We start from the raw sequence: 20,313 nt of genomic DNA on the forward strand, positions 1-20,313 counted from the left end.
TTTTGGACCACAGGTGAAGGATACACTTAACAGGTCTGAGCAGGAAGGCAAGACTCTCTCTGCTGTGGGAGTCCATTTTTCACTCCTTCTAGACCATACCCCAAAGGTCAGAAAAATGGCAAAATGTGGTTCCGGAAACCCCAGGGAGCCATGCCTGACACATGTGGTGAGTTTCCCTCCAGGGGCAGAGGAGGGAACAACAATAGAGGCCACCCTCGAGGCAGAGGGGGCCCGCAAAATCAGGGCAGCAGAAATTCCTTCGCTGACAAGCCATTCCAGTATCCCTGAGGGGCTGCCCGGCTGCCCACCTTCTGAGGCAGTCGGGGGAAGATTATTGCTGTACCCAAAAGCCTGGCAAGACATAACTCAAGACAGATGGGTACAGTCTATCATATCCGGAGGTTACAGAATTCCCTTCGTTCATACCCCCTTAAGGTCAAACAAATCCCTTCCAGATGTTCCACCCAGTCTAAGGGAATAAGCAGTCCAAGAGATCTCAAAACTGCTACAAAAAAGAGCCATCCAATGAGTCCCAGCAGACCAGCAAGGATCCGGAATTTACTCAAGGTTCTTTTGGTACCAAAAAGAGGGGACTGGAGACCCATTCTGGATCTCAGCAGACTAAACAGGTCTGTACAAAGAACGAAGTTCCGGATGGTCACGCTTCAGTCCATTCTACCCTTTTTGGGTTAGGACAATTGGATGTGCTCCATAGATCTTCAAGATGCGTACTACCATATCAAAATGGACAGGCACTCCAGAAGATTCCTCCGCTTCCAGCTGGGAGCCAGTCATTATCAGTTCCGAGCTCTGCCCTTTGGTCTCACCACAGCCCCCAGGGTGTTCACCAAATGTATGGCAGTAGTTACCTCTCACCTGAGACGACAAAGATTCCAGGTGTTTCCCTATCAAGACGACTGGCTCCTTACTGCTACCACCAGACATCAGCTGTTACAAGCCAGGAACTACACCATCCAAACTTGCTCCAAGCTAGGTATCACAATAAATTTCGAAAAGTCTGCATTGTTGCCTTGTCAGTCTATAACCTTTATAGGCGCAAGCTTAAGTACAAAAGACATGTCAGCGAGACTTCCGTTACACAGCGTATTAGATATTCACCGACATGTACAGGTGTTGTTAGGATGCAAGAAAATTCAGGCCAGATTCGTCCTAAAGACATTGGGCCTCATGGCAGCAGCGATCATACTAGTCCCCCTGGCTCGCTTTCATATGAGGATTCTTCAGTAGTTGCTTTTCACCCAATGGTCATTTCTACAACTTCCAATGTCTCACATGATTATGATTACACAGACATGCAAAGACCAGCATGCTTGGTGGATGGTTTCCCCATCAGTACCCCAGGGCAGACCATTTGTTCTTCCTCCTCCAGTAGCCACGGTGACCACAGATGCCTCCCTGATCAGGTGGGGGGGCACTTTCAGGGCAGAACAGTCCAAGGCACATGGCAACCCCACGAGTACCATCTGCATTTCAATGTCTTGGAGATGAGGGCCGTGCTTTTAGCATTGCAAACTCTTCAGAACTCTCTTCCCACTGGGACCATTGCAATTCAGACAGACAATATGTCGGTAGGGTAGTACATCAACAAGCAGGGCGGAACCAAGTCCTACCCTCTATGTCGAGAAGCACTCAGACTCTGGCAATGGGCGATCTCTTCCCAGCGGTTTCTGATAGCAATGCACATCCCTGGGAAGTCCAACGTTATAGCGGACAGGCTGAGCAGAGCAATTTTCATGCCTCATGAGTGGTCTCTGAATCAGACAGTGGCGGACCAAATCTTCCACAAATGGGGTCAGCCTTGCTGCGACCTTTTCGCCACCCCCTTCAACAGCAAATGCGACAGTTTCTTTTCTCTCCTCCCTCTTCCTGGATACCCTCCCAGAGATGCTCTAATCCATGATTGGCCTCAGGGGCTTCTTTATGCATTCCCTCCATTTCCCAAACTAATACAGAAAGCTACCGCGCTGGGATGCAAGATGATCCTCATTGCCCCCTACTGGCCTCGACAAATTTGGTTTCCGTTCCTGCATCATCACCTCCTGGAGCAGCCCTGGACCCAGTACCAGACCTCCTGATCCATCAGTCGGGCGGGCTGCACCAATCCCTGCAATCTCTCAACCTCACTGCTTGGTTGTTCCATTTCCAATCTTAGCCAGGCTTCTGGACATTTCCCAATCGGTGCGTGAAATCATCTTATCTTCGCACAAATCTACCACCAGAAAAACTTATGCTAGTAAGTGGAAACGTTTCTCTTGCTGGGCAGAGTCTAAAAACATAGACCCCTTTTCAGCCCCAGTCCACCACGTTTTAGATTTCTTAGTGGAAATTTTTCAGGCTGGGTCCTCTTCTGCCACCGTTAGAGTTCAGTTAGCCGCAATTTCCAATTTTCATACAGGCCTATCTGAAACTAGTATCATGTCCCATAAGCTTTGCAAAGCTTTTCTCAAAGGGACTACTTTGCTCAGGCCCCCAGTAAGAGATCCCCTGCCTCCGTGGGATCTTAATTTGATCTTAGCTTCCCTAATATTGCCCCCCTTTGAGCCCACAGCTTCATGTTCCTTAAAGTTTCTTTCTTGTGGCAATTACCTCAGCCAGAAGAGTTTCCGAACTGCAGGCCCTTTGTGTTTGCCCTCCTTATTTAATTTTCCATAATGACAGAGTTTCGCTCAGGACTAATCCCTCCTTCCTTCCTAAGGTACCTTCTGAGAGTAATCTGAATCAGTCCATTGATCTTCCGGTCTTCTTCCCAAATTATTCCAACAAAGCTGAACATAAATTACATCAGTTGGATGTTCATAGACAATTATGATTCTACTTGCATAGGACTAAACAAATTTGAAGATCAGATCACCTCTTCCTGTCCTATGCTGAAGGGAAACAAGGTCTACCAGTGTCTAAAGTAACTCTAGCTAGGTGGTTGACTTCTATTATTACTTTGATTTATCAATTGAGGAACAAACAGCTCCCTGCTAAACCAAAAAGCCACTCTACTAGGGCTTTAGCTACTTCTGTAGCTTTTCAGGCAAGATTACCAATGGAAGCCATTTGTGCGGCAGCTACATGGGCCACTCCCCATACATTTATTTCTCATTATAAGTTGGATGTGGCCTCTAGGAGCAGAGCTGATTTTGGTTCCACTGTGCTGAAGAGTCTGTTCCGATGAGCCACCCAGGACTGAGGTGCTAGGGATGCTGTCCCAACCAGCAAGAGTGAAGGCGAGGTAGACAACTTAACATTAAGAAGTTATGTACCTACCATAACGTTCCATTTTAGTTGTCTTCTTCTCGCCTTCTTTCTTGCATCCCACCCTCCGTCCCCCTATCCTAATAGACCGAGAAAAGTTGCCCTCTGAGTTCCTTTTAGCTGGCTGGGTCTTATCTGGTTTGTTCCCTCAACCTTTTAGCTCTGTAGCTAAACTTATGCTGTTAGGACAGGTATCCTTATATCTGTCTGTAGTTAGGTCTACCAAACAAGATCTAGGGATCTAGCGCCAGGCATTGTGGGATATGGGGAGGCCTTGAGCCAGTAAATAGCTCTCGAGCTTTAGAAGATGGCCGAGTAGGAGCTGAGGATCTGTTCTGAACCCAACCAGCAAGAAAGAAGGCGAGAAGAAGACAACTAACATGGAACGTTATGGTAGGTACATAACTTCTTATTATCTTCCATGCAGACAGGGTTTACCTCAGGACTAACCCATATTTTATGCCCAAGGTGGTATCCAGTGTGGCTTTAAACCAATCCATCCATTTGCCAACCTTTTTTACTAATCCTCAGAATAAAAGGGAAAGGATCCTGCACTCCTTAGACATGCACAGACAGCTCAGGTTCTACTTTGACAGGACTAAACCTTTCAGAAAATCTGACCAGCTGCTAGTCAACTTTGCTACACGGGCAGAGGGCAAGGCCATTTTGAAACAAACCATTTCTAAATGGATAGTACACTGCATCCGTTTCTGCTATAAACACCATGCAAAACCTACCCCACAGAGTATCAGGCCTCATTCCACTAGGGCTACCTCAACCTCTACAGCTTTCCTCTGGGGAGTCCCTACCAAGGACATCTTGGAAGCTGCAACCTGGAGTTCTGTACAAACATTCACCAAGCATTACCACTTACCAGTCTTTTCTAAATCCAGAGCTGGATTTGCCACAGCAATCTTGCAAGGCCTGCTAGCCAGCCCTACTACTTCTTGACTGCCTCCACCCTTACTCAGCTTTGGGAATCGACCCAAGTGTGATGATTGCAACAGTGAAACATGAAGAACATAGTACAGTTGTGTTCACTTACTATAAATGTAGATGTTCAAGTGTATTCACTGTTGCAGTCCTGGTTACCCTCCCTCCAGCCCCCTGTCTTCTATACTTTCTACCTATACTCTTTTTTGGCCATATCTTATGGAAATGTTATTTAATTTTTACTGGAGGTTTTCCACACCATTTGATTGCTTCCTGTTTTGGGGGATCCTGACATCTGGGGCAAGAAAAACTGATGTAATGGTGTCGGCTGCATGTTTTATACCCCTGACGACCTGATGTCATGGATGAGGCGACAGCATCCGATGCAGAAATCCCAAGACTCTGGCATTCGGGCTGACTGAGGGCTACCTGCAGCAGATAACCCAAGTGTGATGACTGCAACATTGAATACACTCGAGCTTCTACATTTATGGTAAGTGTACACAACTCTACTTTTCCTTCATAATAAAAATCAGTTATGTGGCACCGGCTAACTTAGCAATATTTAGAAACTAGTGTAAGGCAAACTTTCTACTATTACGCAATAACTTGTCAAAATTTTCAATCCCCCCCCCTCAAAAAAAAAAAAAAACCCTGAGAACACAGCTGACTCTGTGGAATTGCTCACTGAAACCCTGTACAATCATGTCAATAAATGTAAAGAGACAGCTGTGCCTACTAGAAATAAATCCAGAACTAACTCGAAAAAAAACGTCCCTAGTGGGATCCAAACATAAACAGGTTATTCAAGAAAAAAAAAGTCATAGCCAAGATTATGAAGTGCTACACCCAGCATGATAAAAGCACTCACATCAATCTAAACAAGCAATTAAGAGGCCAAATTAAGTCTGCTAAAGCCAAATTTGATGTAAAGATAACCTCCCAGGCAAAGGACAATCACAAGGCTTTCTTAGCTATATCCGAAATTTCAAAAGTAGCACACAGTAGTGGGCAGACATGATTGTAAATGAAGACACCTAAATGGAGTTGGCAGATAGAGCAAATCTGCTGTCTGACAAATTCAGCATCAAATTTTAACCCCCTGTTTACCTGGCTGCCCCCCAGGAAATACCATCACACACCCCCAGCTATCACAAGGGAGCAAGTCCTAGATGTTGTCTCTAAGATCAAAAAGACTGCATTGATGGACCCTGATAATAAACCAGTATGGCTACTAAGTAGCCAGAAATATGGCCTGTTGGGGCCACTGGAGTCAATGGCTACTGGTTACTTAGGAGGCAGTAGCCAGTGAAGCCAGAAACATGACCTATTGGGACCACTGGAGTTACTGTTTAACCATAGCTTTCAGATAGGCTTTGTAGCATGTGAATGGAAAACTGGACCCCAGGAACCACAGACCCATAAGTCTGACTAGTCTTGTATTCAAAGCCATGGAAAGAATTATCATGGAAATGATTAATAAGACCATAGAAATCCTTCAAACACTGGCTCCAACCCAATTTGGTTTCATCAAGGGCAGATCATGCCTAGTCAGCATGCTGAACTTCTTTGAGATGGTCACCAAGGCAATGGATGAGGGCAGAACACTGCATAGTGTCTACCTTGATCTGGCTAAGGCATTTGATACAATACCTCACCTGGGCATTGTAAACAGATATAGGCATAAACCCTTATGTTATGGGCTGGATAGCCAGCTGGCTATTGGATAGGACCCAGGAAGTTTTGATAAGGGAGACCACCTCTACAAGGAGGCCAGTCACTAGCAGAGTTCCCCAGGGCTCTTAGCTGGGTCTGATCCTTTTGGCATTTACTTCTTGGATGTCAAAGCTAATGTCAAGGACATCCAGCTGACCAAGTTTGCAGACAATTACAAACTAGGAGCAGTAGTAGAATACCCTACTACACATTTGACTGGTGCCGAAGTTATGGCTTAAAACTCAGTGTCAAGAAAAGTATATTAGTATTCTTTAGAAAGGCAGCCACTTTAGGAAAGTAACTCATTGATAACACACCCCCAACAGTAGACCCAATAGTAGGGGATTTAGATATGTATGTAGATAGTAATATTGCTTTCAACTGACGTGTCTAAGGCAGTAAGGAAATCATTCTGCATTGCTCAGCTGTAAGGGCTCAACTGCAAGGGCATGGCATCTAGGTCCAGGGAAGTCATAATTCCATGGTATTTGGCCCTAATCAGGACCATCACTGAGTACAACATCCCTTTGCTCGGTATCTGATCAGGCACATGCAACAGCACAGGGTTTAAACAGCATGTCCTGTGCAGGTTGCCTCAAAGCCCTGTCTCTGTACTCTGTTTCATACAGACTATTGAAAGGCGATTTATACCTGGCATACAAGACATCCTTGGACCCCACTCTGATGGACCTTTTGCATATCTGTAAAATGAATAGCATCAGAATTACTTGATATAGGGATTTAAACTTTGCTTGTGTTATGACTAGGACACATTGTTGGGAAAAGTATGTGTTTCAGAGAATTCCCCTTCTTTGGAATAGGCTTTGCATGTATGTGAAACAGAGCTCTTCCCTAACTTTATTCAATAGAAACCTGGATCAGTGAATGGGAAATCGGAAATACACCTGGGATCTAATACCTATATCTCTAAAGGTCAGAGGCAGCCTGTAAATCTTGTCCTAGCTTGTATCAACATATACCCCTTAAAATAATCTCTAAGGTACATAATCTTGTGGGATACTATCAGAATGCTTGGCTAGGCTTATTAAGGCCCCAGTAGTCATTGGCCTAGTATACACCTATGAACATGAGAATCATCCAACAAGGGTACAGATGGAAATGGAAATTCCTTTGTCATTTTCAGGGAATTTCCCCCTCATTTTATAAACCAAATGCCCCTGTTTCCTTCAGTGTTAGAACAAACAGTGTCTCAGGGGGGGGGGGTCATAGAATTGAGCCCTCAGACTGAAAAGGGAGAGGGATTTATTCAGTGAGATTATTTGTTGCCAATCAAAAAAGGAACTTGGAGACCTTTGCTAGACCTCTACTTTTGCAGTCATTTTTAGGGTCCCAAAGTTCAAAATGTTATTCCTCCAGACCTTGTTACCAGACATATTCTCCCCATCTTCATGGTAAGACTATACTTAAAATATGTTTATTATCATTTTCGAAGATTAAAACAAGGAACAGTCTGACTACCACGGTCTTAGCATACACTTTAATAAAAACAAATATGAAAAATATCAGAGGTAAGTGCTTTCAAATTAAAATTTTTCATCAGATCAATTAAAAGTACATAATTTGCTTTTATTTAAATACAACAGTAACCAGTCATTAACAAGAAAAAACTCATGAATATTAAAAACTTCAAATGTGCATCCATTATATGCAATTGTCCATTGATCATTCGGTATAGTATGCGCCAATCAATGGAAATCTATACCTATGCGCCAATCAATGGAAATCTATACCTCAGATGAACCAATCAGGAAAACAACATAAGTGCATTATAATTGAGCTCAGTGGGAAGACTGAACCAATCAATGTGTAAAAAATCTTATCCAGTTAACAAAGGGATATGTTAATGTCCATTTATGATAGGTCACAGGAAATATTCAAGTTCTTAAAATATTATTGGTCTTATATAACATCACAAGCCATTCCAGAGCGAGTTCTACAGATAAGAAACCAGTAAAGGATGAAGGTATGTAGACAATGCGAGCAGGAGTCGGAACATTGTCATTCACTATAAAATACAAATTTGTGCCTGCCAGGTATAAATCAGATATGCCTTCAATACAGATGACACAAGTCTGATCTGCTACAATTTGTTAGCAGTGGAACAATTAATGCTCATAAATGGATGAATTAAAATTTAACTTCATCCAAGTCCAATAGAAACCCCAAACACAAAATCATCACTGTCAAAAGAGTAATAAAAGAGCAATCAAAAACATCTGCTTTAAACAGCCAACAGTAGTGTGTCAAACTGTATGGGTTACTAAAGATATGTAAATGACAACATTTTCAGCACAAACTATTTTTATAGTGATATTATTCTTTAAGTTCTAGATCTTAAATTGGATTTTATAAGTCATAGTGAACATAGTAACTATAAAGTTTGTAATATTTTGTAAACAACTTATAACATCTCAGCAACTGCTCAAGTCACACACATTACTGTCAGCAGCCTTTTGTTCACCGAGCTGAGAACTTTCATATGACGCTAAGCTGTTTGGTTGTCAAGATATTTAAAAAAAAACATGAAATTTATGCCAATATAAATAAATAGTATTTCTCACTCCTGGAATATAGAATGCTTACAGATGTACAAGATGCATATGGTCTACCTAGGCTTAGCCAAGGCCTTTGACACAATACCCCACTCAGGCATCATTGATAAATTCACCCAGCTAGGTATCAACTCATAGATTGTCAGGTGGGTTGCAAACTGGCTCACTGATAGAACTCATACAGTCATAACAGCAGACTGCACCTCCTCCAGCAGACCCATAACGAGTGGTGTTCCACAGTGATCAGTTCTGGGACCCCTACTGTTCAGAATATACTTCTCCAAAGTGCAGGCTAAAATTAAGGACTGTGGCTGACAAAGTTTGCTGATAAATGTAAACTGGGAGCAACCACTGAAACCCCTACATCCTGCAAGAAGTTCTTACGCAGACTAATGACTGGTGTCAACTCCATTGTCTTAAACTTAATACAAAAAAATGCATTATCATCCCGTTCAGCAAGGGTGATGTTCCTGCAAACTACTACATCAGTAGCAATACCCTAAGCACACAGTCAGTGGTGAGAGATCTAAGCACACAGTTTGACAGCAACCTTAACTTCGATCACCATGTCTCCACAGTGGCAAAAAGGGCATTTTTTATTGCTCATCTCATAAGTAAGGGGATTGCCTCCAGAAAAAAGAGCTTATAACCCCCTCCTATACTCTTCCATCATCAGGCCAATAGTAAAGTACAACGCTGCCTTTGGTATGTCCCTTTCCAAACACCTGCAGCAATTGGAGAGACCAGAAAGGTTCTTTGCAAAGAAAATTCAGTGTCTTCAAGATCTGTCTTATGTGGATAGACTGAAATCATTTTCACTTTGCTCTGTGTCATACAGACTGCTCAGAGGTGACCTGTGCCTTGCATATAGAGCAATATCTGACCCAGCTGTGATGGAAATGCTGCACATGCGCAAGTCAAATGGCACTCGGTTCACTCACTCAAAGGACCTTAACCTGATATGTGACATCAACAGAACTTGCTGGAGAGACAGATTTGTCTTGCAGAGGTTGCCCCACTTTTGGAACAAGCTTCCTATTCATGTTAAACAAAGCCCTTCATTGGCCCTATTTAAGTGCAGTTTGGACAATTGGATGGGTAACCAAAAAATCTGAAGTAGGAGAATTCATTTGTCAGCAACCTGTGGGTATGGATCCGATATCGGATCCGAACCGGCATGGTTTATCCAGCTATGGATCTCACCCATAATGCCCTGCTCTCCCTACATGACCTCAGATCTAGTTTGCCGCGTTCATGGTGACAGCTGGATTTTGAGCTCCTGTCAGCTAAGTGCTATTTTTGGTCTTTAACTGAGGAATTTCTGTCAAAAATTAATTTTTTTTGTGTGAATGTTTTAGGTTTTCCCTCTCTTAAACTTATTTTTTGTTAAATTGGTTAACTTTGTAGTACCCTCCCCTCGCTGGTAACGAGCTGTGTGCGTGTGGATTCTTTGGGGCCTTCTGTGTGAGTGGTTAATTTAACTTTCTTTTTTTTCTTTAAAAAAAAAAAAATTAGTATAAAGCTGAGGCCCCAAAGGCAATCTTTTCAAAAGCCTCGAGTGTGGCCATAAGCTATCCCCTGCTGATGGCCACTTGAACACCTCACCTCTGGGTGTTCAATCTGTGCAGGGCTCAACCCCAGGGCATTGAAGGAGAAGCTGGTCTTGGCGGGACTTCCTCCTCCCGGATTCAAACTCCCTCTACATGTTTGGAGGAGAGGGAAGCCAGGAAGAAGGACCATAGAGAGCACCACAGCCGGCGGGCGGGCCCCGCCGGCTACTCCTCCGCCTCTGACTGCTGGCTCCTCCTCCTCAGCTCCGTCCCCATCCTTTGCAGCGGGGCCTGAGGAGGAGGAGACCCGAGGCTATCGAGGTGGTACTCAAGGCCTACTAGCCTCATCAAGGTCCACCTATAGCCTTTCTGACGCTGATCTGGGCCGGATGATGCTAAGGTTCATCCAGGCCCAGATGCAGATGGGAGTGTGCCTCCCTGCTGGCTCTTCGACCTCATTTACCCATTACCCAGGCTCGGGGCCGGGAGACCCGAACCCGGGGTGGGTCGGTGATAGTACAGTACTAGGTGCCCTCTCAGGCCCTGCCTCGATGTTCGGATGACCTCGAACGATTGTCTCCAGCTGAGCGCAGCCGGCCGAGGTGGGTCGGCGCCGACGACAGTACGTGTACTTCGGGATCGACCCTGCTCCTCGGAAAGGTTTCGGATCCCACACCTCGAAGCATTGGTCTGAGCCGATCCGGGGACTCAGTGTGCTCGCCGCCATCCATCCGAGGCCGATGCCGACTCCGATCCTCACTTCCGGGATCCGGCGCGACTATGGATCCTTTGGTCGAGGCCGCCCCCCTCTCGCTTTGATGTAGTGGAGAGGGCTCTGTTGAGGGCATCCGGACCCCGCTTGCTTTGCTCGGCTCCCGCCCCACTCCATCTGCTCTGGTTCAATGTCCCAAGCAGTTTTTTCTCTAGAGACACTGCTTGTGAGAATCCTCGACTCGACAGCCCCCGAGGAAGCACCCTAAAGCACACGTAAGAGGAGGCACATAGACTCCCCAGTCTTTTAACTGAAGACACGGACTTGGAGGAAGGAAGGCTCCCCAAGATCACATGTCTCCTTTGGAGACATCATGGAAATGCTTCATATAAGAGGTGGGTGGTCTGCCCCAAAGTCTGGAGGCATTTGAAATGGGCCCGCCTACCTCTTGGACCACCAGGACACCATGGAGCCAATCCCAAGAGGCCGGACAGGATTCTTAGATGCCATGTTGACGGCAGCAGCCACTAAGAGGGAACTCAGTTCATCCTCTGAGCAAGGAGTCTTGGATGATGGAGGGAAGTGAATGTTTAGTTCAGCGACTTTCTCAGTGAGGCTCAACTATCTGGCACATGTTATTAGGATGCAGCGCGATCTTATCAAAGAATACGCTGCATCCCCCAGAGTCCATGTCGGAGGAGGACAAACTTTGCACTCCACCCGTATAGCCACTCTTCGTTCCGTGACCAATACCTCTATGCGGTTACTTTCCCATGCTACTGAGGGAGCTGCTAGAGCTGCAGGAGTAGGCCTAGTCACAAGACGCCAGGCCTGGCTCCACCATTTTTGATGGTTCTGCCCTTTTACACCTTGGTCCAGAGGCGAAGGACGGAAGAGACGTCTCGCGTGCCGGAGTCCACTTCTCTATGCCCCAGAGGTCCTACTCTAGGAACCAAATGGGCCAGAAGAAGATGTGGTTCTGGAAGTTGCAGCAATCCCAACCCACTCCGGACAACCAGTCCTTCCGTGGCAGAGGAAGACAGGGAGGACGCCGCTCCAGGGGCAGAGGGGCTCCCAGGAATTTCGGGTCCAGAGAACCTTTCTCTGAACGGCCCGCGCAGCAACCCTGAGGGGTTGCCCGACTGCTCCACTCTGGAGGCAGTCGGGGGATGTTTTTCAGAGCATCTAGCGGCATGGGAGTCCATAACATCAGACCGCTGGGTCCTCCACATTATATCCAGAGGATACAAAATCCCATTTCTTCACATCCCAAAACTAAAATCCCTCCCAGAAATTGGCTGTCTGCTGAGGAAAAGAGCCATCCAGCCCATCCCCCCAGACCAGATCGGATCAGGGTTCTACTCCAGGTTCTTTTTAGTGCCAAAAGACGGGGACCTAAGACCCATTCTGGACCTGTCCCTATTAAACCTGGCAGTTCCCAAGGAAAAGTTCCGGATGGTCACCTTACAATCCATCCTCCCCCTTCTGGGAGAGAATCACTGGATGTGCTCTATAGACCTCAAGGATGTATACTACCACATACTAATGGACAGACGGTCCAGGAAGTTTCTTCGCTTCCGGCTGGGAGCCAGTCACTACCAGTTCAGGATCCTTCCCTTTGGTCTCACCACAGCCCCCAGGGTGTTCACCAAAGTGTTAGCAGTGGTTGCGGCCCACCTGAGGCTTCAGGGGGTGCAGGTCTTTCCGTACCTGGATGACTGGCTTCTCACCGCTCCAACAAGGCATCTACTATCCTTGGCAAGAGACTCCTTTCTTCATCTAGCTCCCTGGCTAGGCATCACAGTAAACATAGGAAAGTCCAACCTGGCCCCTACTCAGTTGATAGAATTCATAGGAGCCAGGTTAGACACAAGGAAGTTAAGAGCCTTTCTCACAACCGACAGAGTTCGGACCATCCTCCACTCCAGCTCGGTTCCGGCGGAATTGGTCCTGAGGGCACTAGGGTCCATGATTTCTCTTCTCCCACTCACCCAAGTACAGTGGTCATATCTTTCTCTCCCCCTGCATCACCCCATTGCAATCAGCAAAGCTTGCAAGCGGTCTCTCTTGTGGTGGCTCCATTCCAAGGATCTCCACGGAGGCCACCCCTTTTGTGCATCTCCCCCTCTCGCCACAGTGACCACGGACGCCTCCTGCCTCGGGTGGGGGGGGCATTTTGCAGGCCGGACGGTCCAAGGCACGTGGAACGACTCAGAGACCTCTCTGCATATCAATGTTCTGGAGATGAGGGCGGTGCTCTTGGCCTTGCAAGCACTTCAAGCCTTTCTTCCCCTGGGAACAATTGCGATTCAGTCAGACAACATGTCGGTGGTCTGGTACATCAACAAACAGGGGGGAACCAGGTCTTACCTTGCGTCGAGAAGCCATGAGAGTGTGGTCCACCAACCGCTTCATCGCAACGCATATTCTGTCCAACATCCTGCGGACAAGCTCAGTCGCACCATTCTCTTCCCGTATGAGTGGTCTCTCAATGCTCAAGTAGGGAAACGTATCTTCGCACAGTGGGGAACTGCTTGATGGGATCTCTTTGCATCTCCCTTGAACACCAAGTGCGCGACAGTTTTTGCTCTAATCCCTCCTCCAGGGGATTCCCCCGACGCCTGGTGCATGCTTGGCCTCCCTTCTTTACGCATACCCCTCTGCCTCTGATGCTCCAGGTACTTCAGAAAGCCTCTCGGGGGGTGCAGAATGATCCTCATAGCCCCATTCTGGCCTCGGCAGATCTGGTTCACCTAAGGTCTCACTCAGTGAATCCACCTTGGATTCTAGATCCCATTCCAGATCTGATATCACACCCATCGAACCTACCAACTCTGAACCTGGACAACTTGAAGCTGACTGCTTGGCTGCTCCAGTTCCACTCCTAATCAGGACTCCCGGTATCTCGTCTCCAGTTAAGGCCATTCTGGTAGCGGCTCATAAACCCTCTACCAGAAAACAGTAAATGGAAGCGATTCTCCATTTGGGCAGATGCAGGGTCTAGATCCCTTCACGGTTCCCCTTCCTTTGGTTCTAGACTTTTTAATGATGGCGCCAGTAGTTCCACGGTCAAAGTTCAGCTAGCGGCCATTTTTCATTATCATGTTGATCATGACTCTGGGCCTCTTAGGTCTGCCAAATTATGTAAAATCTTCCTAAAAGGCACCTTTCTGCTTAGACCCCCCTGTCAAGCAGGCGGTTCCACCGGGATCTTTCCTTGGTTCTTCAGGCCTTGACCCTTCTCATCAAGTGGCCACAGTAGATCTAAAATTCTTATCTCTTAAGACTGCATTTTTAGTAGCCATTACTTCAGCCAAGAGAGTTTCTGAACTTCAAGCCCTGTCCATGAAACCGCCTTACTTGATCTTCCATCCGACTGAGCGTGTACCTCAGGATCAATCCCTCCTTTCTTCCTAAGGTAGCTTCGGAAGCAAACATTAATCAGTCCATCATCCTCCCTGTTTTCTTTCCTAAATATCAGAACAAAGGCGAATACAAGCTGCATTCCTTGGATGTTCACAGGCAGCTTCGTTTTTATCTTAACAGGACAGCTGGTCATAGGCAATCCGACCAATTGTTCATTTCCTTTGCCAGATTCAATCTGGGTAAACCAATTTCCAAAGTCTCCTTGTCTCGCTGGATTTCCCAGTGTATTCTATTAGCTTACCAAGCTTGGAGGTCCAGACTGAACGAGGAAGTCCATGCTCATTCGACCCTGTCTGTTTCTACCTCAGCGGCCTTTAAGGCTAGGATTCCTCTGGACGACATTTGTTCAGCAGCCACTTGGGCTTCATCTCATACCTTTATTTCTCATTACAAGCTGGATATCACGTCTAGAGGTAGAGCATCCTTGGTGCTCCGAATATCCTTCCATGATGGCCCAAGACTCAGGTAGCTGGGGACTCTGTCCCACAGGTTGATGACAAATGAATTCTCCTACTTCAGATTTAGAAGTTATGTACTTACCATAACGTTCCATCTGAGTAGGTGGATTCATTTGTCTCCCTCCTATCCCCCTGGCCTTGTCAGTTTCCTGCATAGGATGTGTTACCCTTGGTTAGGGTATTTGATACAGGGCAAACTCGATCTGAGGTCATGTAGGGAGAGCAGGGCATTATGGGTGAGGGGAGGAGCTAGGAGCTCGGATCCATAGCTGGATAAACCATGCCGGTTCGGATCCGATATCGGATCCATACCCACAGGTTGCAGACAAATGAATCCACCTACTCAGATGGAACGTTATGGTAAGTACATAACTTCTAATTCACCCCAGGGGTCCACCTATGTCCCTCTTGGGCAGGGGTAATAGGTGGTGATTATACTGTCTGCTTGAACCAGACACCCTTGGAAACATGGGTCGAACTTGGCTAGGCTTGTAATGGCCCTGGGGCCGTTAGCCTAATAACCTCCAATGAACACACACTGGTAAATTTTCTTGCAGTTACTATGAAGAAATTGCAAACCAGTTTGCAGTTGAACCACAGAAGGACAAATTGCTATCCAGGGTGTGAAAGTCCAGTGTGGAATAATAACGTGAGAAAGCGACACCCCAACCCCATGTGCAAAAATGGGAAAAGGGGCTGAGGATAGATAAATGGATGGATACAAGAACCAGTGTTTGCCAAGATTATATATCCCTCGGTCTGAAGGAGGCTTGGGCCCCCTTGAAATCAACTATACATATAGGCCAGTGACTGTGGGATTGCATATATATTTATTGACATCATCAAATCCAAATATATTGAAAGTTTTAAAACATGAACATAATAAATCTAAGAAGACTTCTTTCCTTAGGTTATCAGAAGACTTTGGGTAAAAGCAAGCATGGAAATAAAAAAAAAAACATGGGTAAAAACTAGGTGGTGACAGAAAGTGTAAAAATGTAAAAAACGTACAAAGAACAGGATCAGGAAAAAAAAAAGATAAATGGAAAAATCACAGTTATAGCAAGAAGTATAGAAATCTGCTCAAACAGCTGCATGCTGACCTAGTGTTGTCATGCAAATGGCTGAGTTGTGGTGAATTTAAACCAAAAGATGAAAAGTTAATATTTAGCAGCCCAGGATAATGGAATATGTACTAGATGGGTCATAAAATCCATAGAAAAGGTAGAAGATACAGACAAATGTAGGTTTTTTGGTACAGAACTAGAAACAGTTACACATCTTGTTGCAGGGTGCAGTACACTCATGGCTAAAGGTATGTATACAGAAAAATATAACAATGTGGCAAGGTTATTACAAAGGAGATTTGTAAACATTACAGTGCAGAGGCAGCTGAGAGACAGTGGAAACATGAACCACTAAGGATTGTTGAAAATGATGAACTAGTGATTACGTGAGATCACCACATACCAGCAGTTAAGAAGGTAGATGTAAACAGACCAGATATTGTAGTTTGAGAAAAAGACAGAAATGTCTTTGATTATTGAAATTGCTACACCCAGTGTCTACAGTGTCTTATGAACTGAAAGTCATGCATTTGTAAAATATTAGGACTTGCAAGCAGAAGCTAGAGCAATGTGGAATAAGGATACACAGATAGTTGCAGTTGTAGTAGGAGCAACTGGGCTAATAAAAAACAAACTTCAAATATGCTACCAATAAAGGTAACCCCTTATGAACTGCAAAAGGAGGCATTTCTGGATACATTAAGTACATGTTTATATTGGTGGTTCAGTGGTAGAATTCTTGTCTCCCACAGAGAAGACCTGGGTTCAGTTCCTAGCCAATGCTGTGTCTTATACTTGAAGCCAGGATAGCTCAGTTGATAGAGCATCAGACTCTTAATCTGAGAGTAAAGGGTTCAAGTCCCTTTTTTTTTGGGCGGCACAGTGGTGCAGTGGTTAATGTTGTCACCACACAGCAAGAGGTTATTTGGTTCGATTCTCAGCTGGGGTGTCTTCTGTGCAGAGTTTTCATGTTCTCCCTGCATTCACCTGGGTTTCCTCTGGGTACTCCAGTTTCCTTCCAGACTCTAAAGACATGCATTTGGAGCATTTCTCCCTGGAACTCCACTGAAAATAAGCTCTGTCCTAGTCAGAATTTCCCAGTCAACAAATGTTAAATAAATAAAATAAATAAATAAACATTGCTAATGCTAAGAAGAGCACTTGTATCAAATGTCAGTGACTGAAGCAAAACTTATTTCATGAACTTTAATTATGCTATGACTGAGGAATGGGGTCCATTTCCATCAAGGTATGTAATAACCTAAGCATTTAGAAAAATGAAATCAAGTGACTATAGTGTCTTGTACAGTAAGAGGCATAAAAGTCATAAAGTACCAGGATGTGCAAATAGAAATTACACCAATATTGTGCAGACACCCAGATAGTTCCAGTAGTAGTAGGAGCAATAGGATTAATAAAGAATTTTCCAGTATACATAAATGCTCTAGAAACCCAAAATGTTTGAAGAATTAAAAACAAAATGAGGAACTGCGTTACTGAATTCATCCTTCCAGGCTACTCTCTTTTATATTAAAGTCCACATGATTGACTGTTTGCTTGTGGAAACCACTGCAAGAATATTTCCATGCTTCACACTGTCAAACACTCAAAGGATCATGCACATTTTTTATTAACATGTCACAAACTCATACTATTTACAAAACTTTATGCAATTTCTATAGATTCAATAAAAGCTCAACTTGTTACAACTACTCACTCTCAGAGCAAAGCCAGGGGTTTTGGATTCACCCAGTGAGATATCAGTCTTCAACAACCCAATTGACAACTCAGCACTTTTAGGTGTAGTGTCTGCATTTCACAGGAAATATACTTCCCAATACATACTCCTCCACCATTGTCTGTATAGCCCTTCTTTTAAGTTTTGGTACATTATAAAATGTAGGCATAGCCTTCCATCCCAAAGCAGTCTTCAGCTGAACTGAGTTAGTGTTGCAAGGTGACTGTACAAACACTGTGATCTGATGCTGTCAGTTTTCATTCTGTCCTCCTGTCCTCAACTGATGGGTTTGGATTCAGTCCTTCAGATCTGACCTGGCCATTGCTAAAGCTCATGGCAACCAAAAACTCTCGAGCTTCTCCCTTACAAACAAGGCACCAACCCCAATTACATCAGATCTAGTTTATTGCTTCAAGCAAAAGACTTGGTCTTATATCTCTCTTGAGCATTAGTGAGATAAATGTTATATATTTCTATTTTTTCTTCAGAAACTTTTTATATTATTATCCCTTACCTTCATTTATAAATGTTCTGCTCTCTATCATACAAAATTTTGTTAATGATGGCAAATAAACTAGCAGGTTTTAAAAAATGCATGTTATGGGTGTAAGTTGCCAATTTCTGATGCCAACACACTTTGTGTCTACTGTTTGGTTCCCCTCGATTTACAAGAGGATTGTTCAGTTTGTCATGGTTTTAATCCTTGTGTGTTGTTGGAATGCAATAATAATATCCTAAAGGTCTTCTTCCTTTGGGGAAGCTGTATTGGAGGGTTCTTCTTCCTCTAAATCAAAAACTGCTAAAATTAAAAAGTCATCCTCTCCTAACCCATCTTCCCCCTCCTCCTTTGGACTCCTTGAGGAAGAGGTCACATAAGGACCTGGTCTCAACCCTGGATCCAAAAAAGGCAAAACCTCAGGATCCTGCTAAAGAAAAATGATCGGAATCCAACATCTCCTCAATTTAATGTGATGAAGTCAAAGCCCTCGGATCCAACTTCATGTGATCCAATGCTATCCGAATCTGACCTTCCGACTACCAGATTTCTATCCAGAACTAGATACTCTGCATTGCTGGATCAGGTTCCTGACAGGGTACCTTCTTCATTTCTAGAAAGACCCAGGTCTCCATCCATATACTCCACTCGCTCTTCCAGAGACTGGTGAAGAAGATTGTCTTGGCACAGAGTCAGATTGGTGTTACATCAGCTCCTGCTCCTCTGGGTCAGGAGATCCACAAACCTTCTACTCCCTGTTGCAAATTCCTCCACTAACTTCTGTAGCTTCAGAGTTTTTTGATCCAAGTCATCCGGTTCCATCAGATCCAGAGAGCTCCTGGAGCCGTATTCTACCTGCCAGATCTGAGGTGTTGTATTTGACTGCAAAGCTTTTGGAGCTGTCTCTGCACCTTGGAACCTTGGCACTGGATAGCTCAGCTCTCGCTTCTACCTCAGGGGTTTTGCCCTCAGAGCAAGGGAGGCCTATGATTTAGAAACTTGTTTTGTCAGATCTGATGGCCTCTCTTTGTCTCTGAGCTGCTCTGCCTTTGAGGCTGTGAAGAGAGTATTTTCTGCCTCAGCAGTGCTGACAGATCCTTTGCCGTGGATCCTAACTCCTTTTCCATGATGTCTCAGCACTCAGAGCTTCACAATCTCCTTCCGCAGGGATAGCCAGTACAAAAATCCCAGGCTCCCACTCAGGGAATTGTAATCTCCTCTTCTGATACCTCCCCAGAGTATCCCACTGACGAAGTCCCTAAGAAGAGACATGTAAGAGGAAACATCTAAGACTCCCTGGAGGTGTCCATCACTTAAGACACCGATTTCGATGAAGGCGAAGGGTCCCACAATCACCTCCTGAAGATGTCTCCTTTGGAGACTAGAAATCCTTAAGCAGAGAGGTGGTTGGACGTCCAGCAACTCTACCTTTGAGAAATCTGTTCTCCTGGAAGCTTTTGGTACTGGACACTCTACCTCTTGGGTGACTCCACCCACTGATAAGCTTATTGAGTTGATCTCATGGCAGGCGTGGAAGGATCCTGACACCATAGAGCCCATTCCTTGCAGGAAAATGGCACCATCGGTGGCTAGACAGTTTTGGGGGAAGGGAGTTCCTGTTGATGCCATGGTCACTGAGGTGGCCAACAAGAAGGAACTGGCTGAGGAAAATTCCACTGTCTGTCCCCAACAGGGAGTCATGGGTGATGGACAGATTTGGGAAGCATGTCTATGCTTCAGCGATGTTCATTTTGAGGTCTCTGAACTGTCTTGTACATTTTCTAGATTACAGAGTGAGTTGATCATGGAGTTATCAAATACCCTCTTGGGTGCTGTTTCTGATGAAGTTCAGACATCTGTTACTTCTCAGCTGATGACCCTACAGTTCATATCCAATCCCTTCATGAGGTTGATCTCAAATGTAGTGGAAGAAACCCCAAGGGCAGTGGGTTAAGGTGTTTCCATAAAGAGACACGGCTGGATGCACCTATGAGTTTGCGGAGCCTTTCAATCTTCTTTCATCAGTGCTCCTTTTGACAGAATGTCTTTATTCAGCCCCAAAGTAAAAGACACTCTGTCCAGGTGTGAAAAGGATGGAAAGACCCTGTCTGCCTTGGGCATGCTTTTTTTGATTCCTCAAAGAACCTTTTCCAGGAATCAACAAGGGGTCAAAATAATATGGTTCAAGAAGTCTCAGGGTCATTTTCAAGACACATGTGGAGGAGGTTCCCCAGAGGCTGAAAAGGGAACTCTAATGGACGAAGATGCCCCTGTGGTTGAGGTTGCCTGCAGAACCAGAGTTCCAGAGAATCATTCTTTGACAAACCCTTCATGCACTCCTAAAAGGAGGTCTGATTGTCCACCTCTGGAGACAGTCGAG

At 45.1% G+C, this 20,313-nt stretch overlaps 1 protein-coding gene and 1 non-coding gene across 2 annotated transcripts in view; both read left to right on the forward strand.

Annotated features, from left to right (window-relative positions):
• Positions 1-20,313, forward strand: part of EHD3 (EH domain containing 3) — an 846,156-nt gene that overhangs the window by 466,857 nt on the left and 358,986 nt on the right. The gene's annotated exons all lie outside the window — the stretch shown is intronic.
• TRNAK-CUU lies at positions 16,500-16,576 on the forward strand. Its single transcript has one exon. It is a non-coding gene; the product is annotated as a tRNA-Lys (tRNA).

The sequence above is a fragment of the Protopterus annectens genome, chromosome 1.part2 (assembly GCF_019279795.1).
Source record: "Protopterus annectens isolate FY-2018-M chromosome 1.part2, PAN1.0, whole genome shotgun sequence".
Classification (NCBI taxonomy): Eukaryota; Metazoa; Chordata; order Ceratodontiformes; family Protopteridae; genus Protopterus; species Protopterus annectens.